Source organism: Octopus sinensis, linkage group LG6, assembly GCF_006345805.1.
Source record: "Octopus sinensis linkage group LG6, ASM634580v1, whole genome shotgun sequence".
Taxonomy (NCBI): Eukaryota; Metazoa; Mollusca; class Cephalopoda; order Octopoda; family Octopodidae; genus Octopus; species Octopus sinensis.
Genome location: NC_043002.1, coordinates 42,947,000 through 42,974,089, shown reverse-complemented (window position 1 = coordinate 42,974,089; position 27,090 = coordinate 42,947,000). Strand labels below are relative to the sequence as shown.

Below are 27,090 nucleotides of genomic sequence, written 5' to 3'. Positions count from 1 at the left end.
TATGAATTAATTTAAGAGTCTATTTGCTTCTTGTACATCCACCCATAATGGGACCAAAACAAAACAAAAAAATTGAGGGAACTTCTAGAAATACACTTCACAGTGATAACAGCATTTAACAATAGGGTGTATTCATTCAACACTAGAATGCTGATAATGTCTTGCTTTTTAAAAAAAATTTTTCTTATAATTTTTTTCCTCTATTTCTAAAGAATCTTCTTATATCTAAAAGGTTCCCTATGTTGGTTTTTGCATTCTCTGTAAAGGTACCTTTAATCATATTATTTGCACCTGTTAAGGTCTCTTTCTTTTCCTTTTCCATATTATATGGAAGGTAGTGCCCTAGCATGGCCTTAGTTATGGTGGCTAAAACACACTAGAAAATTAAAGAGCACGCAAAAAAGGGGACAAGTTTGTAGAAATCAATTTAGAGATTCCTTCTACTCTACCCCACTCTCTCACTCTTTTGTGAGGTAGCTTTACAGTACAAATTCATTAGATTGTTATTTCATCATCGTCATCATCAACAGCATTACTACTATCATCACTTTACATTTTCTGACATTGCACCACATGCAAAATGTATATGAGTTCAGAGTACCTAACAGGTGTGCTATGATTTGTGTTCAGTAAAGCATATGTAAGTGGAGAATGAACCTTTGTATGCTGAGAAGGGAAAATGAAAAAAATTAAAAAATAAATAAATAAATAAAATCAGATGATGAGAGAAAGATGTTAACAGGTGTTGACCTACCTTAGTTCTTTAAAATACTTATGAGTACCTTTAGACTTAAGTTGATACTAAATTTACTTTTTCCGATGTAAAGACGTTGAATCAAACACCAACTTATTTATCATTAATTTTTAAAATCTATTTTTGCTTGTTTATGCTTTTCTATTAAAATTTTTGGGATATCTATATCTGTTTCATGATATATTATTGGTTTCAATTTTCAGGAATAAATAGACAAAACAAAAAAAACCTCTCTACACTTTATGGTGCTCAATTAATAGACTAATTAATTTATGTGAGCATAATAATTTCACTTGAAACCTTAAGGATTTTATGTCTCTGGTATAGTAGGTATAGTAGGAAATATCTTATTTTTATGATGTTTTCAACATGGAACTACAAGTCTTACATTGTACTTCATATATTTAATTAGTAACAAATATGAAACTAATGTAAATGACTTCTAGCTAGACTTATGGCTTTATTGTGTCTGATTCATTACTAATAAATGATTTTAACCTACTGGTTAATGTGTTCAGCTCTTGATCATAAGGTTGTGGCTTCCATTCATGAATTGGGCAATATGCCATGTCCTTGAGCAAGAGACTTCACATTGCTATAGTCTATTCATCTGCAAAGAGTTATGGCTGTTACGTGGTCCTAAGTTCAAGACTTGTGGTGCTCAACTTTACTTTGCTTTCCACTGGGAGTTGATTAAAAAAATGCTGGTGATACACTAGGGCCAGATTAATTAGATTTTTCCCATTTCTAATACATTGTTTTACCTGAATCAAAGTAGAACATTGTGTCTCAGTTACAAAGACATTATTATAATATTCGTTCTTGTCTTTATTTATTGTGTACCACATTCAGTTTTATATTTAGAATAGAAACCTTTAATTTCCTCATGAGGGTTGAACTTTTACTTGTTTAACCAGTATCTTAATGTTTATCATTACTCTCTTTAGAACTAGCAATGTCTTGCAAAAATATATTCTTCACTATTAAAAACTATCAAGTAAACAAATATTTCCATTGAGTAATTTCTGATTCTGAGACGTGAATATAAAAAAAAAGTAAAATAAAATAAACGACTAAAAAAAAAAAATCAAAAACAAAACAGGATTGACTGGTGAAATAATCATTTATTTATTTATTTATTATTTTTTATTCATATTGTATTTGAGAACTTACGTATTGACCCATTCTCTGTTGACTTTAGGAATGGAAAATCAAATATTAGTTTGCTCCTAAGTATTGCTGTGCATAATAATTTGACCTTTTTAAATCCTGAAGGATTTGCTTTGACTAAGAAACCATATTGTTATATTTCTTAGCATATGTTAATGTCATTTTTTTCACTCCTGTTATGACGTGTAATGATTGTGAATAGGTTTAAAGCACTATTCTATTTTATCACATTTCAGTAAACAAATTTATTGTTAGTCTTGAATTTGGTGTGGTGTTTTTTTTTTTCAATACACGAGGCAAGCGTATTGTGCTGAGAAGCTTACTGAAAGTGTGTATAACAAGAGCTTATGTCCATTCAATGTTGGTGTATGTTTGCTAAATCTTAAGAATTAAGTATTAAGAAAAAAGAAAACTGAATGACCTCTCTAAGGTCATGTCATATGAATAATAATTGGAAGCAAGATGAAATATTTTACTAAAAAATACTTTTATGTACTTGTGACAGGATTTTGAACAGTAAGTTAAATGTCACTATCCTAGTTGTCCAGTGACAGTACTCGGGCTTAATCCTTTCGTTACTGTATTTATTTTGAGATGCTCTGTGTTTCTTTCAATAAATTTTAAATATAACAAAAAAATTTAATAAAATAACTTAGTTATCATTCACCTAGTGTAAGGAACATTAATTGTGACTAAGGTTTGGTGGAAGATTTTAATTCAGAACTTTTGGAAACAAGACATTTGTACTACAGAGCCAAAGGTGGTTTCAGGTGGGTTGGTATTGAAAGGGTTAAAGGGTCCGTAGATAAAGGAAAAGAGACTATTCATAAACACTGTAACTTAATGTTAACTTTAGAAAGCATAATACAGTGTATGGGCTAAGAATTTTTAAACATCTTGGTCTAACCAAGAGAGTTTGAGATTTAATAGTTAAAAATAACGAGCACAATTTTGTTACTTTCATTATTAATTTTATTATTAAATTTGGTGGTGAGCTGGCAGAATCGTTAGCACACCGGGCAAAATGCTTAGCGGCATTTCGTCCGTGCTTATATTCTGAATTTAAATTTCACAGTGGTTGACTTTGCCTTTCATCCTTTTGGGGTTGATAAAATAAGTACCAGTCAAGCACAGGGGTTGATGTAATTGACTAACCCCTCTCCACGCAAAAAGTTCTGGTCTTGTACCTATGATAGAAAAGATTATTAATTGTGGCTTGAGGAAGCAAGCTCGAAGATTTGTTAGAATGCCATGAAGATTCTTATCAAGCAATAGCAATTCTTCATTTTGGCTTTACATTCTGAGTTTAAATTCTGCTGAAGTTGACTTTGCCTTTCATTCACTCATGGTTGATGAAATAAGTACCAGCTAAGTACTGGGATGATGTAATTAGCCATCCCAGTCCCACAAAATTTCAGGCCTTATGCATATAGTAGGAAGGATTATTATTATTATGGATATGTCACAGAACCTCCCAAAACTGTGGCTGTGTGGTAAGAAGCTTGCTTCCCAACCACATGGCTCCAGGTTCAGTCCATTGCATTGCACCTTTGGCAAGTATCTTCTACTATAGCCTTGGGCTGACCAAAGCCTTATGAGTGGTTTTGGTAGAGAGAAGCTGAAAGAAACCGATAATGTGTGTGTGTGTGTGTGTGTGTGTGTGTGAAGGTGCATGACCTAGTGGTTAGACTATTCCACTCATAATCACTAGATCATGGGTTAGATTCTCTGACTAGGCAATGCAATGTGTTCTTGAGTAAAATACTTCATTTCATTTTGCTCCAGTTTCTCTTTCAATCAAGAGGGAATGTTGGTCTGCTTGCTTAGCCAGCGGGGTGGTATCATTTGATGGCTAAAACAATGCAAAAGCGCATTGTGACCAGTGATATGTAATAACATAGCCTGATCATTCATGTGATGTGTGTGTGTTTGTGTATGTCTTTATAACTTAGCAGTTTGGCAAAAGAAAGTGATAGAATAAGTACCAGATTTATAATAAATAAGTACCACACTAAAGCAAAATTTGAAATATATAAGTATCACATTTAGAATAAATAAGTATTAGATACCTTAACCAGAACATTGTGATGATGATGATGATTTAAATTAGATAAGTACAATTTGTTTAATTAATCCCCTTGAAGATGCTGCCCCAGCATAGCCACAATCCAGTGACTGAAACAACTAAAAATTAAAAGGTAATGATAATTTTTGCCGAAGGCAAGAAAGATAACTCTGAAATTCCAATTGGATATGTTGTTGTAGCTTTGTGGCAATGTTTAACAGGTCTACAGGGAGAAATACACTCTTAGTAAACAGGTAAGTTGTTGCTGAATTACTTGGAAAGAAGAAAATCATTTGTTAAATGGATTACTTAATTTTATAATTTCATAACTGAAAAACAGGTATGATTGCACCAATTATCAATCACTTTAGCTTCCAGTGCCATGAAGATTCTTATCAAGCAATTGCTATTTTTCATTTTGTCTTTTATTTTCACTCATTTTTTCACTCATAGAGAAACTACTTTCTAGAATGTCAGTTCATTAATAAATTTAATTCAGGTGAGAAGTTTCTCTGAAGCTAATATAACTCCATTTATCAATGTGCAAATGGTGAATAATGACTGTTGGTGTCCTTTAGCACTAATTGTATTCTACCATAGCATGAAGTGTTGAGACCTTTGAAAGCTTTGATCCCTAACTACAAGGCTTGTTTGTCATTTATCTTAGCGACCTGCAGTTTGATATATTATTTCACATTCTTCTTTGATAAGAAACTTCAGGCCAGCTGTGTGGTGGTCCCAATTTCATACCCCACTTCCCCACTGCCCCATCCAGCCTTCCAGAAACATATTATGTTACAGCCTTAAGTAGATAAAATTTTAGCATTTGAGGAGTGCCTGCTCTCCTTACAGATCATCCCAGACAACACCCACTGTCACTTCAATTCTCTTACTCCTTTCTCATTCCCATCACAAAGCAGTTTGTTTTGTGAATGTTTACTAGTAGAGACCTGAATACAGTGGACTGGCTGGATCATTAGTATAGATAAAGTGATTTATGATATTTAGTTATTTTCCTTCCTGTGTTTTGAGTTCAGATTCCACCAGGATTAACTTTGCTTTTAATCCTTCCAGGGATAAAATAAAATACCAATCAGGCAATTTAATTAACTGTACTCTTTTCCCCAAATTTGTAACTTTGTGTCTCTTTGCTGGAAATTAATATTACTATAAATCAGTTTCAATGAAATCTCCTTGCTTCACTTATCAAATCTTTTCCCAAAGGTATCTAAAAGTGTTACTGTTTACATATTGTTATCAACTTCTCCACAGATTACAACATTTATTTAAATGCTAATTTTCATTATTACTTTTTCCCCTTATATCTTTGCCAGTAGATTATTTTGAATATATAGTCCTTCAGCTGTGCTGGTATCTAGACCTTTTGATACTCAAATTATCCTCTAGTTTCATAATAAAAAAAAACCCCACTTAACTTTAAAGTTTTCTATAGGCTGCAGTTAAGACACTGACTTTGCTACCATGTGGCTTTAGGTTCAGTCTCATTACACAACACTTTGAGCAAGTATCATCTACTAGATCCCTAGACTGATCAGTGCCTTGAGAGTAAATTTGGTACATGGAAACTGTGTGGAAGCCCATCAGATGAGTCTCTTTATCTTTGTGTTTGTTTGACAACTGGTATTGGTTTGTTTATATGCCTGTAACTTGGTGATTCAACAAAGAGAGTAATAGAATAAATACCAGACTAAAATTATAAACACTGGAATCTATTTGCTCATTTGATCCCTTCAAGGTTGTGCCCCAGCATGGCCACAGTCAAATGACTGAAACAAGTAAAAGATGAGGGATATTAAAATTCAGACCGTCCATCATAATTTTATGTAAGACCCTTCTATGTTCCACCTTCTAAATTCCAGATTATTTAAAAAATACATGTACAATAATTTGAACACACATACTATAATTTTATTAGATTGACTCTCTATGCTGGCATGACCTGGAGTCAATTTAAGGTCAGTTACTGCTCTCCTAGATAGATTAGAGGACCATGTCTGTCTTGTATGCCTATGTTCTAAGGTTGGATGTTCTTCTTGATACCAACCAAATATCAGAGTGTACTTGGTACATTTCATCATGGTATCAGGAAAGGTTGTCCTGTCCTTGGCAAGACTGAGATTCTCCCAGACTTTAATATAGGCACTTAAGGGCCATATTGCTGACACTAGCTACAAAAATAGTTGCAGATATATTCCTTTGTAATCCAATGTCCTTTATTCATGAAACCACTCAACAAGTGAATAAGATCATACATAATACATGGAGTACTAAAAAGGACATTAACCATTTATTTCATTATCCTGATTATGCTCACTGGGAAACATGTGCCAAAAATATATGAATTTCAGGATTCATAAATTTCATTGTACATGTTTATTATTCAATCCAAACTACTTTAGAATTCTCTAGGAAGTTGAAAACATCAAAGAAATTTAATTAGTGCAATCCAAAACCACTGAGTTGGTGCAACTTGAATGGTCCCCATGAAGGCAAATTTGTCTCAAAAATCAATGACAGCAAATTAAGGTTTCAGAGAGTAGAATTGGTTTGTATATCTTGCAAGATATTCTCTACTTTTGATGGTACAATAAACACTCTGCTGACAGAGTAGGTATAATCAGTTGAAAATCCCAGCCAATATATGTGTGTATATGTGTTGTGTGCATATATGTGTATGTGCGTACGTGTGTGTGTGTGTGTGTGTGTATATATATATATATGTGTGTGTGTGCGTGTGTATATATGCATCTGTATTTATGTATGAGTGTATGTGCCATATATGTGTGTGTTTGTGTGAGCACACACACACACACATTTATATGCATGTGTGTCTTTATATTTGAGTCTGATCTCAACCAACATTTGACAAGTGTTGTTGGCTTGTTTATATCCTGTAACTTGGCAGTTCAGTAAAAGGTAACTGATAAAATAAGTACCAGGCTTAGAAAGAAAAAAAAAGTTCTGGGATTGATTTGTTCAACTAAAACCTTCAAGGCAGTGCCCCAGCATGGCTGCAGTCTAATGACTGAAACAGGTAAAAGATAAAAGATATGTACATGTATGTCTGTGTTATTATTGACATTGAGAGATATTTATTTATCAGAGAGACACTTTTTTTTTTTGTTAAGGAGCTGCAAATACATATCTGCTTACTTAAACATTTCACTTTCTCAACCAATTGTTGAATTTTCATAAAAATCCCCTCTGACTGTCCGATGAAGCTGACAATTATGGTTTTGTGTTAACAATACTGTGAATCAGACATAAATAGGTTTGTATTAAAGATCATCTGTTGAAGGCAGATAACTGCCATTGTTGTAGCAGGTTTGTTTAGAGTAAATAGTCCATTGCATATGCAAGTGAAGTGTGCGTATGGTCCATATCTGTCTGTGTGCGAGTATGTACACACATACATACATACATACATATTATATATGTCATGTTTTGTGTGTTGGTAGCTGAAGCTATTCATTTGTTTGCCCTTTGCTGTTCAACTAAATCCTTGCTTCTAAGATAAACAAGAACAAGCAGTGATAACAATGATGATGATATACGAAGGCCTATAGTGTGCATTTCAAAGTCTCACTGCCTACATTAACTGTTCTATGAAACGTACTTATTTCTGTACCGTTGTTCTCAGATGTTTCTTGGATTGTATTTAAAGGCTGTTCATTCTATCTAAAGAGGTATGGCTACAAAAGTTATCTTGCTCTTTCATTATTTATATAACTGTCCATCTATTTATTTTAAAATATCTAGTTATCTCTTGCTTGGCATTCCATTTGCACGCATGCACATGCACACACACACACACCTTCAGTTGTTTTGATTTAGTTGCATATCTTTTGGATCTGAATTTGCATATTTCTGCTAGCAATCTTAAAATATCAATTCCAATACTTTTATTGGAATAAATATTATACTACATACAATGTCATTAAAACCACATCATCATCATCAGTAGTTTCATGTTAGTTTTATTCATGCTTGCATGGGTCAAGCAAAATCCAGTGAAGCAGATTTTCTATTTCATGTTTGCATTGGTCAAGCAAAATCCAGCAAAGTAGATTTCCTATGGTCAGATGCCCTTCTTGTCACTAGCCCTCGCTTATTTTCAAGCAAGGTAATATTCCCCCATGTCTGCATTTGTTTTCACAGAGGATCAGAAATGAATGTCACCACTTGTATGATAGCTACACATAAAAATCTCTCTTCCAATGTTAAGACAAGGGAGCAAACACACACACACACACACACGATGGGTTTCTTTCAGTTTCCATCTACCAGATCCTCTCACAAAGTTTTGGTTGGCCAGTGGCTATAGTCAGTCAGACATTTTCCCTAGGTGTCACAGAATGGGATTGAACTTGGAACCAGGTGGTTCAGAAATGAACTTTTTAACCATACAACCATGCCTGTGCTGGGCTTCTTTCAGTTTCCATTTACCAAATTCACTAACAAAGCTTCAGTTGACTTGGTTCTGTAGTCAGTCAAAGACCTTTTTCCTAGGTGCCACAGAATGGGACTGAACTCAAAACCAGCTGGTTTAGAAGTAAACTTTTAACCATGCAATCATGCTTGTCTCAGAAGCATGCATATATGGCAGCTATTTTAACCTTTAGCATTCACATGATTCTATCAAAAGTGATGCTTTTATTCACATTGGTTTGAATTAATCCTGCATTATCTTGTAGCTTTGAGATTTTGATGAGTTAACTTTTTATCTTTTATCTTTAATTTGTTTCAGCCATCAGACTGTGGCCATGCTGGGGCACAGCCTCAAACAATTTTTTTAATCGAATGAATTGAACCCAGTACTTATTTTTTGTTAAGCCTGGTACTTATTCTATTGATCTCTTTTGCTGCACTGCTAAGTGTTTTAAAAACTTTCGTACAGCTGTTTTAATTATGGAGGGACCATCTGTTCATGCTTGTTGTTTTCCTTGGTTTGTCCAGGTAAATGTTTAATGGTACAAGTAATTCGATGGACTGAGAACAGAAACAAAATATTTATTCACTACTAGCAGTATCGCCCGGCGTTGCTCAGGTTTGTAAGGGAAATAACTATAAAGCATTTTTAGAGAGTTATAGCCAAAAAATAGCAAAAAAATGGAAAAAAAATGATGGTAAATTTTTTTTTGAGAGTAAAAAAAGGTTGAGTTGCGTCCCCTAGACAGTCTGTGGTTTGTTTTTTTTTATTCTCGACCCCATGTCGAATTTATCGATTTTTTTCAGAACTGGGGGAACTTTTCAAAATTTTCGCTGCGTTAGTTTTGAATTATGACATTGGGCTATGTGTGTGCCAAGTTTCATCAGAATCGGTTGAAAGCCGTGGTCAGGGTGAGGGTACGAGAAAACAGACACACAGAAACACGCACAGACAAACTGCCGTTTATATAGAGAGAGATTACCGGTTTTAAAACTTGCTTACATAGATATAAGAAAAAGAAAAGAAGTAGGTTACACACACAAATATACATACATATACACATTTAAACAAGAGTATGTGTGTATATACATACATACATAAAGGTAAACATGCTTTCTTGGGCACATGATGTAGTGAACATAAAAATGATGGCAAATGATAAATCACAAATGGACTAAGAGAAAAATTAGGCGGTATCAGATGCAATGCTCAAGAATAGAGACTGTGTTTGGTATGGTATGGTATGGTTTGAGTTTGCGGAATGACAGTTAGTTAAAGAAATGCCTGGTGATCTAAGTGGATGGAACTTTCAGAAGAAAAAGAACTAGGAGGATGTGGGAAGTGCTAATAAGCAGGGCTCAGGACTTCGTGAAGGCAATGACAAGAGACCACAAGTTATGATGCTGTGCTAGAGAAGAATCTGTCCAACCCATATGAATGTGGAAAAATAAGTAAAAATTATAATGATGGTAGATCAGACACAAGTACATTGTAAAAAATAAAAAAAAAAAAAAAAAAAAAAAACATGATGATAGATACACACATATACAGACACATTCTAAGAATTCACTTCTAGCTTTCTGTCTACTTGTCATTTGATGAAAATTAATTGGTAGAAACATTGTCATTCATACAAATAATTTATATATATATATATATATATAATATATATATATATATATATATATATATAACATTCACACTAATTGCATATATTCATAAAAATCTCCTTTTTAAGCAATAAGGCTTAAAATATAGAATGAAAATAATTTCATATTAATGATTCTGAGATATTTGATATTTTCATCATCATCATCATCATCGTTTAACGTCCACTTTCCATGCTAGCATAGGTTGGACGATTTTAACTGAGGGCTGGCGCACCCAATGGCTGCACCAGGCTCGAATCCTGATTTGGCAGAGTTTCTACAGCTGGATGCCCTTCCTAACGCCGACCATTGTACTATTTCAAAATGGCACAAATTTAAAAACTTAAGAACTTAAGAATTGGATTACAGACCCAATTTGTCATTTTTATATTTACTGTTCATTTGATGTGACAACTGCAACAAATGGCAAAAAAAAAAAGAAAAAAGAAAAAAGACATTTCATACATGAAAAATCAAACTGACTGACTTGTACAGGTATTCTAGTATTTTGCACAGGAGTTTTCATTTAAAAGAACAAATTCAACACATATGCCTAAAATGTTAAAATTTCCTTCTCACAACATACTTGATGAGTTGATGAGTGAGCATATATATATGGTTGCCCATACTGCATGAAATAGCAGTCAAATCCCCTTTATATCACAACCTAAAATTTTCCATAAAGAGAACGGCAAAAAATAGGATGATTACAGCTGGAATACCCATGGATGCAGTTATGGAGTTAAGAAGTTTGCTTCATTTGCAACTAAATGCTTTTAGATCTGATCCCACTAGTTAAACCCTTGAACAAGTACCTTCTACTCTTTAGCCTTAGATTGACCCAATGCCTCGTGGGTTGAATTTGGTAGATGAAAACTAAATGGAAGTCCTTTGGAGGGACTGTTCCTGTTTGTGACTTTATCAATTACCTGGTTTAGCAGCACCACCTGGTCTTTCTGTGATTTTATTGGAGTATATCTGCTCTGATGCAGTGAGGGCATGTGACCCAGTGTTTAGGATGTTGCATTCACAATCAAGAAATCACAGGTTTTGATATTCTTAGACTGGGTTGTATGTTGTGTTTTGGAGCAAAACACTTCAGTTCATGTTGCTCTGTGGTCACTTCAACATCTGATGTGTGGCACACCATGTACCTATACAGGCAGTGTCAGTTTGATGGAGGTAGAGCCAATGTGCTACACAAACACTTGATCACTATTTTCAAGTATTATCTACACAGGTTGTTTAGTAAGAAATTGCAGAACCCGTATTTGTTGCCTATGACAGGAGAGTCCACGACTCTGTTGTAAACATTTACTCTAGATTGTCTGTCTGAGGATGGTTTTCTCTTGTTTTTCTCGCCAGTCATGGAATCCTTTGAATGATCCTTGGGTGCTGCCAGTTTTCTTGTGCCCAAGCCATTTAAAAAAACAAATTTCAGCATTCATGATGATAATGATAAAAAGAATAAATTTTAAAATTTTCTGGCCAACCAGTTGTTTGCAACTTAATGTTTGAAAGTAGTATGATACATACCAACCAGTCTGTTTAAATGTAGCAATGACTAATTTGAATTCAAAGGCAGAGATATATCTTGCTCCATAATCAATGGACTGTAAATTATTACCTTAACTGTGACAAACTCTTTAAGTTATTTGAAAGAAAAAAAACATGTTCGTTAATGGAAAGAGATTGGCAAATATTGAAAAACCCAGGGGTTGTCAAAAATTAATTGGTCAAAAGGGAGAAAGAAATACAGAGACCTTACCTGTGGATCTAGGCGGGATGAGCGATCAGTCAAGAAAAAAGCACATCCTTGCACGCTCCCGGCTCTCATCGAACTGCCCCACATGCTTTTTGCCCACGCATGCCCCCGTGGCTCTTCCACCAGCCCCTGCAATCTTCACTTCCATTTACCTCATCTGCAATCCTCTCTGCCAACACCAGATAGCTCATCATAACCCATAGCACCACAAACAGCACAACGTATTTACCCGTGCTGATCACAACCGTGTCCATGGATTCCCAAAAGATTATCAAGTTATTCTTCACTGAAGTTGACCCTTCCAACTCTTTGACCTGTTACAAAGAATGACACGAGATGGTCCAGCACTGCCAAAATGGTTGCGGACAATCACCAACTAATGGACTTTATTCCAACTGCCAGAGAAAGTCCACAGCTATCTCAACTCCACTCACATCTAAAAAAGCTTAACTCAGTCACATCAGCTCTTCAGTGAGAAGATATCACCCTGGCTGATGTTCAATGCCTCTTCGACAAAACGATCCAGTTATACCCCTCCATGCAGAAATATCTCAGTGCCAACACATAAATCATCCAATTCCCTTTGTTTGAGAAGTCTGTGGTAAAAATACAAAATCAAAAAGCCAGTGAGCTGACTGCAGATGAAAAGGAATCTGTTGTAAGCTTAAAGCTGCCCAGTACACCAGAACAAGAAACGGTTGAATCAGACAACTTCACTTGCAATGTCCTCAAAAAGCATCAAAGCGAGATGGGTGTCAGCCAACCACGTTATATTAATACAGCATTCATTTTGCCAATGACTAACTTGGTTGAAAAGTTCTTCAGTGGAGCAGTGAATGCATTCGATGATACAAGACATCAATTATCACCCGTATATCTGTAGATGCAACTGTTTTTAAGAGTAAATGACCATCTTTGGGATAATGAACTTGTTTTGCATATCGTTTCATCCAGTCCCCTCATGTAAATTGTTAAATGCATACTCATTGTAATTGCTAATAGTATGAAACCATCTGTTTACCATTCATACATTTTTTCTGTCTTGATTGGGGTGGTATGGGCCCTAAGGGGCATGTTGTAGGCATGTTTTTCCATCCTAGGTCATATCACACATTGGTGGTCGATTTTGTTATTCTGGCAGGCAGTATAAGAATTTCTAGAAAATTGTGGGTGATCCAAACATCTTTTGGACAGCAAAGAAATAGATCAATCAAAATTGAGAAAGTAAAGCTTTCTTTAGAAATGTACTGTTATTTTTGCAAAAAATGACACTTTTGGATGCATAAAATTTTACAAGGGGGTTTTCTGGAGAGCATTACAATTTATTGCAATTAATTGCAATTATTTATTGCGACAAAAGAAAAATGCAATTAATCTATTGCAAAAAAATAAATAAAATGCAACAAAATAAATTTATTGCAAGCTCTCTAATGCATTTTTGACAATGCCTGGTAAAAAACCCATTATATATTTGAAACCATTTAATGTATATAGTTTAGAGAAGAATAATCAAAACATTTTTGTTAAAAGTGACTAAGCATAATACTTAGCAAGTAGTAAATTTTTGTATATGAGAAGGATAGTCAATTGAATTAACTTACAAGTATATTACTGCTATTTAGTTGATCAAGTTTGGAATGCTGAAATACAGGACAACAAGATTGATCTTAAAGAAATTTGAACTTGGGAAAATTATAAAAAAACAAGTCTATATATAAATATATAAATAATATTTACCATGCGAACTATGATGAAAAATATAAGAAAGATATAGTATATAATTTTTTTGTGCAGGGGTTCCTTGAGACATGTAATTTATTTTAAGGGTTATGCAAGGGTAAAAAGGTTGAGAAACACTGACCTGACTAGAGAATTGGATTGGCGGAATTGATAGAGCAAGAGACAAACTGCTTTGCAGCATTTAACTCCAGCCCTTTACATTCTAAATTCAAATCTCAGTGAACTCAATTTTGCCTTTCATCTCTCCAGAGATGGAAAATAAAGTACCAGTCAAGTTCTTGGGTTCATTTTCATTAACTAACCTTCTCTTCACCATATATGTGACCTTGTGTCCAATGTTAGAAATCACAATGAATAAACAAACCTAAATCTGTTGCTTCTTTTTATGTAAGAAAGTTTTTTTTTTACTGCTTTCTATAATCATACAGCCTTTCATATGCTCCAAGAACCTGCTGACCTCTACTTTAACACAACAAAAACTCTCTGTTTAATGTTTCTTTTGAAAGGAGATGTCACATGTTATAAAAGCTGAGACCTTAGTAACATTGGTTACATAATTAAAAAAAATAAATTAAGAAAAGCCAACTTGTTTTTTGGGGGTTATTGAAGAAATGCAATTATTTGTGAAGAACATGATGTGTTTCCTGTTGAGGTTCTAGAAACACAGATCCTTGATGTCTTGCTTTTTCATGGGCTGTGTGACATGCATAAAATATTTTTGAAGAATGGCGTGAGATTAACTCAGTTATTTAGCTAAATATCGTGTGTGAGAGAGAGAGAGAGAGAGAAAATTTGTATCGTTTTGAAGTTATTTATAAAAGAGTATTTGCTATATTGAATGATAACAACTTTTAAACAAAGAAAGAAAAATGCTTGTGTTGAAAGCAATCTAATGTATTAAAAATTTTCAATTATTGTGCATGTGTGTGTGTGTGTGTGGGGGGGTGTAATCATCATCATTTAACATCCATTTCCCTTGCTCACATGAGTTGCATGGTTTGACAGGATTTGGTGAGTTCCACTGTCAGCTTTGACATGGTTTCTATGGCTGGATGCCCTTCCTAAACCAACCACTTTACAGTGATATGTGTATATATTAATATATATATACCTTACCTTGGTTCAGGGTTTCTCGACCATTTTTTTACCCATGGATCCCACTGATTCCCATTTGACTTGAATGAACCCTCCTAGACATCTGATGTTTTAAAAATCATGTTTTGATAATTAAATATTAAAACGTCATCATCATGGTCATTTAACATCCACTTTACCTGCTGGCATGTGTAAAAAAAGATTATATATTGTAGAAGTATAACGAATATATTGCAGGTAAATTTTACCAAGAAAATCTTATATGGATCCCAGTTAAGAAATGCTGCCTTGGGCTCTCTACTCCTTGATGGAATTGAAGAGGTGCCATAGTGAGATGCAGTGTGCTTGGGCATTTTTAGCATCTAGGGGAGTTCATCCGTCTTCAGGTCTGGCTACAGCCCATGTTTTAACAGAATAGAGAAAGGCAGGCAGAAAGAAAGAGTGGAGGAATGAGAAGTATCAACTCTAATAGAGGACTGATAGGTTACCAATGTGTGAGGAAGACCAAAGGCAAAGGTGGCCTTAGAGAGCCACAAGGATTATATAAAGCAATCATATAACTCTAGCAACCCAACCAATTGAACAGCTTACATACATACACACTTTAATGTGTGTGCATGTATATATATATATATATATATATATATATATATAAAATATGAATTAAAGATAAAACTACTATTAGGCAACTCAAACAGTGATAGACATAGACCAATACATAAATAACAAATAATATAAATATAATCAATATGATATATATATATATATTGGTCTATGTCTATCACTGTTTGAGTTGCCTAATAGTGGTTTTATCTCTAATTCATATTTTATATATTTATACTGTGAAATTTGATTTAATACTAAATCTAATTTTTCCCTATAAGTTTGGAGCTATACTCCCTAATATATATATATATATATATTATATATATATATATATAATATATATATATATATATATATATATATATATATATATATGTCACAAATGACAGAAATAGTTTGATGAAATTTTATTTAACAATAAGAAAATTCTAATATCATGGCAAATTGTTTTATAGCTTAAAAACATGTAAATAATTTATATTATTATATTTAATAATCAATGAATTACTTACATGTCTTTATTAATGCAAAAAATTCCTCAAAATATAGCAGAATTTAAGCTATGTCCTCAGGTGAAAGAAAGTCTTTGTAGAATGATACATTAAGGAGTTTTTTTAATGAGTACTACCAGATTACTTGAATCCATATATTGTGACTTAAATACATATATATATATATATATATATGCATATATAAAGTAACCAAAAGAATGGTGGTACAGGTGTCACATGTGTTCCTTGGTTACAACTGTTTCAACTACATATGGGTTAAATAGATAATTTAACAAGTTGTAAAACATGAATATAAACAATGATGATGTTACATTGATTATTTAAAGTAAAACTATTGCATAATAATTTCAACGAGTTCAATAATACAAGAACAACTTGGACAACTGGATGAATTTGCCTATATATAAATTCATGTTCTTGCAGATCCCCTAATATATATATATATATATATATGGTTCAGTGGTTAGTGTCACACTCACAATCATGTGGAAGTGAGTTCAATTTCTGGACCAGGCTGTGTGTTATGTTCTTGAGTAAGACACTTTATTTCATGTTGCTTCATTTCACACAGCTGAAGAAATGAGTTGTAATGTCACAGGTGCCAAGCTGTATCAGCCTTTGCCTCTCCCTTGGATAACATCAGTGGCATGGAGAGCGGAGGCTGATACTTCTATTTTTAAAAATATCATTTACAGATTGTTTTGAGATTACAAAATTAACTGTTTTGAGATTACAAAATCAGTAAAATAAATAGTGATCTGTTAGCTGCAACAATAATAGTATGAGCTGCAACAATAATAGTATGAGCTATGGAACCAGTTTTTATGTTCTACCACCTGCTCACTAACCAGTTCTTCTGTTGTGCCACTTTTGATGGATGTGCTAGACTTTATGTCTGACTTTTAGTAATTTTGTGAAATATTCCTGGAATGCTTCTTTGACTTCTGACCACTACCTGTACATATATCTATAAATATTGTCCCATTGCATGGCACCTTAGGCAAGTATCTTTAGTCAACCAAAGCCTTGTAAGTGAACTTGCTTGGGGGAAACCGAAAAGAAGCTTGTTTGGATATATCAGTCTGTCTGTCTATCTACATACACCACAAACACACACACACACACACACACAGACACATATGCATACTCATACAAGTCAGCACATAGGTGAAAAACAAGGTAGGAGAAATAGTACTCAGATACAAAAGGTAGAGTAAAATAGTGTTATATTAAAACTGAGTAATAAGCTGTCAATACCACAAGGTATTTTGTATGACATTTGAAAAATTCCACTAAGATTGGAGTTATAGAAGTAGCAGAAATCTATACCTATTTTTCTCTTTTATTCAAACACTAAATCTACAAGAGCACCTTCACATGGTAGCTTGACATGCTAGAAATAATAGTCAAATCGTCCTCAAATCATACCCACTCATCTTTAAAAGATGTTACTCAGTTTCACATAAGTTATATGAAAGTCTGAAAAGCAGTTTGTGAAGTTTTTTCAATTTGAATATGATAGTGTGTGTGTAACTACATGTGGATTGTTGGTAGTTTTTTTCCTCCGTCTTCTTTTTCTCTTGGACTTTCCTCTGTCTCCTGATTCCGAAGAAGAGCTTTGCTTGAAACATAAGACACCCTTTCTTTCCTTCCCTGAGTGTCTGTTAATACTTTGCATGCACCATGTCCTTGCATTGTTGTTTTTTCTTGTGTTTTTTTTTATATTAATTATATATTTATACACACACACACTAGGAGCAGGTGTGGCTGTGTAGTAAGAAGCTTGCTTTCTAACCACATGGTTTGGGGTTCAGTCCCACTGCATGGCACCTTGGGCACATGTCTTTTAAGCCTATAACTTTGGGCCAACCAAGACTGTGTTAGTGGATTTGGTAGACAGAAACTGAAAGAAGCCCATCATATATATATATATATATATATATATATATATATATATATATATATATATATATGTGTGTGTGTGTTTGTCCACCACCACTTGACAACTGGTGTGTTTACATCCCTGTAACTTAGCAGTACAGTAAAAGACAAAAATAATGTTACAGTGTTATGAATGGATTGTTTCATTGGTTACCAGCCATCTTACCTACCATCAATTCACAGTTCATAATTGTTTTTTAATGCTTCATCAGGGTAATGATAGGTCAGTCTCTATTCATTTTAGTTAGTTACCTTTTTCCTGTAGCATGCAGCAGGTGATAATAAATCTGTACAAGATGCAGCTGATAATGTGACCGAGTCTCAAAGTGATTTAAATATCGGCACACTCGCAGCTCATTAGCAGCTTATTTCTTGTCCTCAGGCACACACACACGCGCACACACACACACACATGCGCGCACACACACACAATGCTTTATTGAGGTTTGATCTTTTTAATCTTGACATTGTGCAAGCATCAAACAGGTGAGGAATGATTGATGAGAAGACAATGTGATATTTACAAAAATGAAGAAAAAAAAAAGTGTTTTAGTTCCAGGTCAGCTCTGATTGAACAGCAGACCTAAGATCAAAGCTGGTTAGCAGGTGATGATGACTCCTGGTACTTAAGCCAAAAAAGAGAAAAACAAAAACAAAAAAAACTATCAAAGCCATATCTTTCTAGCTGTCTCATTGAAAACGAAAGATTTATATTAAAATCAGATTTGCATTCATTTATATATGTATATGTTAGGCATACATTTATAGGTAGGCTTTGCATTCATCTAGGAAATTGTCTTGCATCAACGATATAAACATTTATCCTTGTTTCAGTTACTGACCTGCGACCATTCTGAGGTACCATGAAACATTTTTTCAAACAAATTGACTTAAATACTTCTACAGGTCTCTTTTGGCAAACCACTAAGATAAGGGATGTAAACAAACCAGCACCAGTTGTTAAGTGGTGGGGTGACAAACATAGAGCCAAAGACACACATTCATACATAATACATACTTGTGTGTGTGGCTTTATCTTGTATCAAAGAATTTAGTTTCTTCTTTGTTGAATGCTTCTTTTATGGTGATGCTGCTTGATGACTCTGTAGACCAATTCTTGCATAGAAGAGTCCATGACATTGACTTTATGGTTATGTTGTTGGAGGACGAGGGTGATTTTGGCAAGACCTTTCTCTCCTGTCATTTGATTTCTTCCTTTTCTCTTCTAGTGGCTTTGAAGTTTTTGGTTCTGATGGTATGGTCTCAGGTGTGAGTTTCCACACAGGTTCTGTCTATCAAACTCACATCGATGGTGGTGTGTTTACAGCCTTGTTTACATCCCTGTAACTTAGCAGTTCAGCAAAAGAGACCGATAGAATAAAGTACTAGGCTTACAAAGAATAAGTCCTGGGGTCAGTTTGCTCGACTAAAGGTGGTGCTCCAGCAAGGCCACAGTCAAATGACTGAAACAAGTAAAAGAGTAAAAGAGTATAGTTTATTTAGGACTACATTATTTAATGTATCCTTTGCCTTTTCTTTTAAAGATGAGTGGGTATGATTTAAAGACGATTTGACTATTATTTCTAGCATGTCAAGCTACCATGTGAAGGTGCTCTTGTAGATTTAGTGTTTGAATAAAAGAGAAAAATAGATATAAATTTCTGCTACTTCTATAACTCCATCAATATACTCATATTAATCATTATCATTTAATGCTCATGTTCCATGCTTGCATAGGTTGGATGGTTTGATAAGATCTGATGGGCCCGAGGACTGCATTATGCTCTGCTATGGTTCCTATAATTAAATGCCCTTTCCAATACCAATCACTTTACAGCATGTATTGGGTGATTTTTTTTTTTTCATACCACCAGCACTAGTGATGTTACCATCTGACTTTCAAAACTACAAGCCCTGAGGTGGGGTGGTTTATACTGGGAGATGAAGGGTTAAAATATGGAAGAAGTGACCTGAGCAGGTCAGATTTCTTGTGGTAAAAGAGCTACATGACTACCCACATTTTAGAAGAGTAGGTGAGAGTGATTGGGTGGAGCTGGAAAGAGATAAAAATTGTGGTGGTGAGATGTTCATTCCAATGGATTCTCAAGGTAGGAGGTGAGTGGGGACAGAGGAACCAGAAACATAGGTGGGTAGAGGTTGCAAGTGTGAGTGAAGGTTATCAGGCAACAAATGTAAAGATCTGTTGGGGTCGAAGGGTGGATGTAGTGAGGTGTGACTAATGATGCATGAGTTGAGGGGGGAGGCAGGGAGAGTTGAAGAGGATAATTATTGTCATACCCCTTAGTTATTACTACAGTTAATTAACTGTACTTCATCTGTTTTCAGGTCACATATACTGGTTTTTGTATGTTTTTTTTCTTATTTTTAGAATTAGGTCACTCACTTTTACTGGTCTTGGACGTCCTTGCATTTCTGTATAGTCTTGACATACCAGTTTTCAACACTTTCTCACTTGTGTGTGTATACTATGTATATTATGTGTGTGTGTGTGTTTTCAATGTATATATGAGTGTGTGTGTATATGCTTTGTTTATGTGTGTTTATACTATGTGTATGTGTGTGTGTATACTGTATGTGTATAAGAATGTGTGGGTATACTAAATATTTGTGCATATATATTATATATACTAAGTATATTTGTATGTGTATAAATATGATAATAAATATAAATGCATATATATGCATACATATACACACTCAAACTCACTTTTCCTACATCTTCATTATTCATAACAGGGTTCTTACATTAAAGGGCTTCTCAACAGGTTCCCTAGTCTGTGGTTCCCTGGTATCAAAGTTACATATGATGTCATTGCAGAAGCTGTTTCTCTATTTGCTGAATGTCACCTTGGCTCTGCCAACTCTGGTAATCAGCTGATTATGATATTTCCACTTTATCATGCCTGCATCTGTACTCAGTGGTAGCTGTTCACTTAGTGCAATTTTCATTGTTGTTGGTACAGGTGTAGCTGTATAGTAAAAAGGTTTACTTCCCAGCCATGTTGGTTCAGTTCCTCTGCATGGCACACTGGGAAAGTGTCTTCTACTGTAGACCTTGGCTGATCAAAGCTTTGTGAGTGGTTTTGGTAGACAGAAGCCAAAAGAAGCCTGTTGTTGTGTGTGAGTGAACCTTTGTTTAGGCATTACATGATGATTGTAAATGAGCATCACTGTCATACAAGTGAGGTTGTTCATTTGCAGTCTGCCATGAAAAACCTGTCTGCTCATGGGGAAATATTACTTTGCTTGGAAAGAAGTGAGGGTTGGCAACAGGAGTCATCTCATCATAGACAATCTGCCTCAATGAATTCCATCTGACCCATGCAAGCAAGGAAAAGTAGACATTAAATGATGATTATGTGTTTCTTTATTACCCACAAGGGGCTAAACATAGAGGGGACAAACAAGGGCATACAAAGGGGTTAAGTTGATTACATCGACCCCAGTGCGTAACTGGTACTTAATTTATCGAACCCGAAAGGATGAAAGGCAAAGTCGACCTCGGCGGAATTTGAACTAAGAATGTAACGGCAGACGAAATATGGCTATGCATTTCGCCCGGCGTGCTAACGTTTCTGCCAGCTTGCAGCCTTTCAATGACGATTATGATGTTGAGAATAGGAGGCTGTTGTGTCTTTCTTCTCGCAAAGTCAGTTTTTCCACTCTTGTTGTGTTGTCAGTCTGAAGGGTAATGATACATTTAAGGAAGTTTTTCCTTGACTTCAGGCAATAGTGAATTGCTTTTTGGTCAAACGTAGGATGTCAATTATGTATTTAATACTGCTGACGATCTTTTTCTATACTTGGTGCTTATCTAATGGCTGGTGGGGCTATGCCTGCTAGAATACTGAGATGATGTCCATTGATCTATGACACTGTGTAACATGATTTTTGTCCTTGGGTAGCAACTGTTATTTCCTCTTTGCTTATCCATAGAAGCATGATAAATGGTTAATATTTCCTTCATACTTTGCCTTTGTTACATTTATTCAAACCCCAAAGAATTCCTCAAAGCATGTGGCTATGATGCTCTCCCACTATTCCTGCTCATGATCAGAGATGCACATATTGTCAGCCACTAAGGGACATGCTCAAGTGGTTAAGGTCAAGCAACTGACAAGCAAATCTGTGGTATTGAGTAGAATATTTGCTATAACGATATTTCTGCTTCAGTAATTCAGTGCTGAATCTGTCTGAAATGTAGTGGAAAGTAGGTGAGCTTCAAAACACTGATGTCCAGGTCACAAAAGCAAAGTTTGAAAGGAAATAGTAGTAATTTCCTTTGATTTCTAGAATGAAGCAAATAGGAAATAATACTTGCTGACCAAAGGCATAAAAAGTTTGTTACACTGTGATCAGTCGACAGAAAACATTATGGGGGTAGATTTAGCTGCTCAGCATAGTAGATCTTTCCATACTGGGCTGGTGCACTCATCTATGCAGTTGCAGTGGATTAGGGCAGTTGAAATAAAGGTCTGAGGAATTGGAGGTTGCTTTTTGCTTGTGAGCTTATTGACAATGCTGCCAGCACTCATTTTTGCTTTCACCTTCTGGATGTGGATCTTGAAATTGAGACAGTTATCAAGGGTGACATCTAATTACACTGGGTACCTGCAATACTCAAGGGACCAAAGCATCAAATTCAAGTTACTTGAAGTTGTTATTTTGCTTCAGGGATTTATTTCTTCGATGGCAAGCAAGCACTCACTTATCTCTGAGATGGTCTGACACTGAGGTTATTAGATCATATTGTGGTAACATTATGCCCACTTTTTTTCTTCTCTTTAGCCTACCCCTTTTCTTTTTAGAAAACTCTCTTTTCATTAGCCTATCCCTTTTTTCGTTAGCTTACCCCTCTTCTCTTTAGTCCACACCCTCTCTTCTCAGCCTACCTGTCCTCTATTAGCCTACCCCTTATTCTCTTTAGCCCACTCTCTCTCTCTTCTATTAGCCTACCCCCTATTCTGTTTAGCCCATTCTCTCTCTTCTCTTAGCCTATCCTCTATTCTCTTTAGTCCACTCTCTCTCTTTATTAACCTCCCCCTTTCCTCTTTTGCCTAGCTCTATCTCTCTCTCTCTCTCCCTCTTTTTAACCTATCCTCTTATCTTTAGCCTACCCCTTCTTCTCACTAGCTTAACCCCTCTTTTCTTTCACTTCACCTCTTTTTCTTTAGCCTCACCCTCTCATTAACCTTATTCTTTTTTTTTTTTTTACCCTAGTCTCACTTTCTCTTCTTACCATAATCTCCTTAACCTTACCCTCACCATCTCTTTTCCTCATCCTCATCCCCACCCAAATGCTTCTTCTGTCAACTGTATTTCAACTTTTTCTCCCTCTCTGATATGTGATAGGTAGCAGGATGTGAGGATTCTGACATGTATCTTGTTACAGTAGAGTAGTTTGTTCTTGCCATTAGTGCAAACAAGTCAGACAGATAGCTAGGACGTAACACCAGCATGTGTAAGTTCTAACCTGCTATTTCACTTCGTAATTTCATAATTAACAACTATCTTTTACATCTTTGTTTGTGTTGGAAGTGTTTAAATGTGTACATCCATTCGTGTGTGTATATGTTTATACATTCACACATGTGTGTGTATGTGTGTGTATACTTGTACATGCATGTGAGTGTGAATGTATATGTTTGCACTTGCATGCATGTGCATGTATGTGTCACTTATCCTGCAATGGTATATAGTTATTCCAGGGTGTGTGCTACTGTGCTTGGACTGATTACTCTCGCTTAAATGGTTCTCAAGAACCAATATACACTTTTACTCTCTCTTTTTATCTTTTATTTGTTTCAGTCATTGGACTGCGGCCATGCTGGGGCACCATCTTAAAGTGATCTTATTGATCAAATCACGCTCAGTTCTTATCTTTTTAAAGTTTGGTACTTATGCTATCAGTCTTTTTTGCCAAACCACTAAGTTAGGAAATGTCAACACTCTAACACAGGTTGCCAAATTATAGGGGAATAGACACTAACACAAAATCACATGCACACACGTGCATTTTAAATATATATATATATTTTGTTTCTGAAGTAAAACAATGCAGGTTAAAAATTAAAAGTACTGATCAATGATTAGTACTATTACCTGATATTTTTATATTTCATAATTAGGATCCCTTCTTCAGGAAATCTATAGAGAAAAGGTGTTGATAGTTCTCAATAAACATTTAAAACATTTATGTATGTATTATATATCTAGAAAACTATACTGTGTGTATGTGAATATACATATGTGTATATGTATGTATGTGTGTGTGTGTGTATATATATATAAAGAGGATTTTTCTCAGTTTCCATCTACTAAATCTACTCACAAGGCTTTGGTTGGCCTGGGGTTATAGTAGAAGACACTTGTCAAAGTGCCAGGCACTGGGACTGAATTTAAAACCCAGTGGTTAGAAAGCAAACTCCCTATCACACTGCCATGTCTTCAACTATCAAAGTAATTTCTGTGCATAATGTGATTTTATCCTTGACTTAATCCCTCTTTCTGAGTGTGTATTATTAGATTTGGAAGCATATTATAACCAGATTATATAATGACAGAAAATTAGAAGAGAATTATTATGAAGAAAATTTTACCATCTTTTGTAGGTGTGCAGCTGTCTCTCAGAATACTTGCCTTCTCCACCCACCTCTGGTGGTGACTTGAAATGTCAAAGGTGTATTCCTTATTAAGATGTCTTCATGTCATGTATCTAAAATTAATCCCTGTACCCTCACACCTGAGCCTATTCATTTCTAAATATTATTTGTGGAGAGGGGGATTTGAACTTAGCACTAAATACTAACTGTATAGCACTCATGCATTTGTCAGTGATACCGTTTCCTCATCTCTTCCTCTCTCACAAGATGCAGTAGTCAGCTGTAGCTGACTACCCCATCAAAAGAAACTCTTAGTATTTCCATTACCAATACTACTGCACTTTACTGGTGTGGCAAGCTGTTGTCATCAATCAATAACTATTCTGTTTTGTAGACTGATGGAAGGGTCTTCTATGTGGGCATTTGACCTGGCAGATATAGTAGCCAAATACATACTCCCCATATTTCACTCACCATCTCTTGATATATTAGATAATATATTCCTACATGATTTTTTTGAAAACAACTTGCAGATGCAAGTGCTACCAGTTGAAAGCTCTGCATACTGGATGCTAGCAAGGTTTTGGGGGTCATCAGGTGAGACTGTGTGCCGTTTTGTATCATTGTGCACTGGACCCACCCTCACTGATATGAAGCCCCATTTGCTAGATCAGAAACGTGGATGTTAAATTGATGATATATTTCTTTACTACCCACAAGGGGCTAAACACAGAGGGGACAAACAAGGACAGACAAATGGATTAAGTCGATTACATCGACCCCAGTGTGTAACTGGTACTTAATTTATCGACCCCGAAAGGATGAAAGGCAAAGTCAACCTCGGCGGAATTTGAACTCAGAATGTAATGCTCAGATGAAATACCTATTTCTTTACTACCCACAAGGGGCTAAACACAGAGGGGACAAACAAGGACAGATAAACAGATTAAGTCGATTACATCGACCACAGTGCATAACTGACACTTAATTTATCGATCCCGAAAGGATGAAAGGCAAAGTCGACCTCGGCGGAATTTGAACTCAGAACGTAACGGCGGATGAAATACGGCTATGCATTTCACCCAGCGTGCTAACGCTTCTGCCAGCTCGCCGCCTTGTGGATCTTAAATTGATGACAGTGACAATGTTGAGTGTGATGGTGATTATTCTGTTCTGTATCACTCTAACAACTTTTGCCAATCCTGGCACGCATCTTGCTGAATTATGATAGTTCCTTCTGCTAAAGTGGAGATCATATACAGGTTGTCGTCGGCATACAACCTATCTGACTTACAACTAATCAGCTTTACAACGATTGGCATGCCAGCTCCTGGCAGCAATAATAAATAGTCCAGCTGAAATCTAATGGGTTTAATTTATTATAAATTAACTTGTCTATGGACAATGTCAGCTAACAAATGCTTCCCTTAGGTTTGGTTATCGATCACCACTGTGTTCGATTACTATCCTGTTGTGGAGACATTAAAGCAACCTTGTATTTGTTTATAAGATGACTGCTTGAGACTCCGAAATTTTTTACTAATGCTAGTATAATAATATAATACAGAATGCTGTGTGTGACGTTTAGAGAATGTACCTTAAGAATGTAAAAATATAAAACAAAGCTATGTAGGCTTATAGGCCAACTTGCAACCAAATTGACTTCCAACCAGTCAGTTGGAAGGAATTGTGGCCGTAAATCGATGACGACCTGTACTACTGTTTAATAAGAAATGGAGGACCACTTGGATACCATAGTCCTAAATATGCTATCTGGATAAAAGACAAGACAGTCACTGGTGGAAAGCCTTTGAGCATAGGTTATTTCAGTCAGGACTGATATGGAGCTAAACAATAATATACTACTTGGTCTTGGAATTGAACTCACATCCTCCTGACTGTGAGCTCAACACTGTAACCACTTGGCCATGTGCCTTCACTGCTGTAAATATATACTCACATTTACAACAATTCAACTCCCATGTGTAATGATGATGTAAAGTTTTAAGTGTTTGTCTTAGCTTGCAGTGTTGAATTCAACCTTTCCAATGGTAAGTTCAATACCTTCAGCTAATGGATATAGGTTATATTGGAATGGGGTCTGTCATTCTAACTTGCCCTAAGATGAGAGTAGAGAGGGAAGTGCTGTCCGATAGCAAGTTTAATGAAAGGTGGATAAATGTCGCAAGAATGGCTAGTATGAAAGGAGCCATTCTGAGGATACACCTGTAATTTGACAAGGTATTACAACAGGAGAAAGGGGCTCTCTACCCCACTTTTTGACCAGGCTCCCGTTGGCTTTTATGGGTTTTTTCCACCAGGAACCTTTCGTAACGCCTCCCCCTATTGGGAATTTTTCATTATTATAATCTTTCGTTGTTAAACTGTTTTTTACTCGATTTTACAAACGGACAAAACCCTTTGTAACCTTTCATCCTGTTTTGTCCCTTTATGTCATAATTGATTTTTGTCAGCCCTTGTGGCCAATAAAAGAATTAATTATTATTGTTATTGTTGGGTTATAAGCTGGGGCACAGCAACAAAGTCTACCCACTACACTTCTCGGTCCAACATCACTGCCTCGAGGTCCTGGATACATTCTAGGCCAATGTCTGCAATTAAGTTGTCAATGTAATTGTGATGATGATGTTTTCCTCTGCTTACATCACCATGAAGTGGGTTCCACAAGACTAATTTGGATGCTTCCACTTCAGGTCACT

At 35.4% G+C, this 27,090-nt stretch overlaps 1 protein-coding gene across 1 annotated transcript in view; it reads left to right on the top strand.

Moving 5' to 3' along the window:
* LOC115212836 overlaps positions 1-27,090 on the top strand; it is a 159,031-nt gene that overhangs the window by 65,017 nt on the left and 66,924 nt on the right. The window lies entirely within an intron of this gene.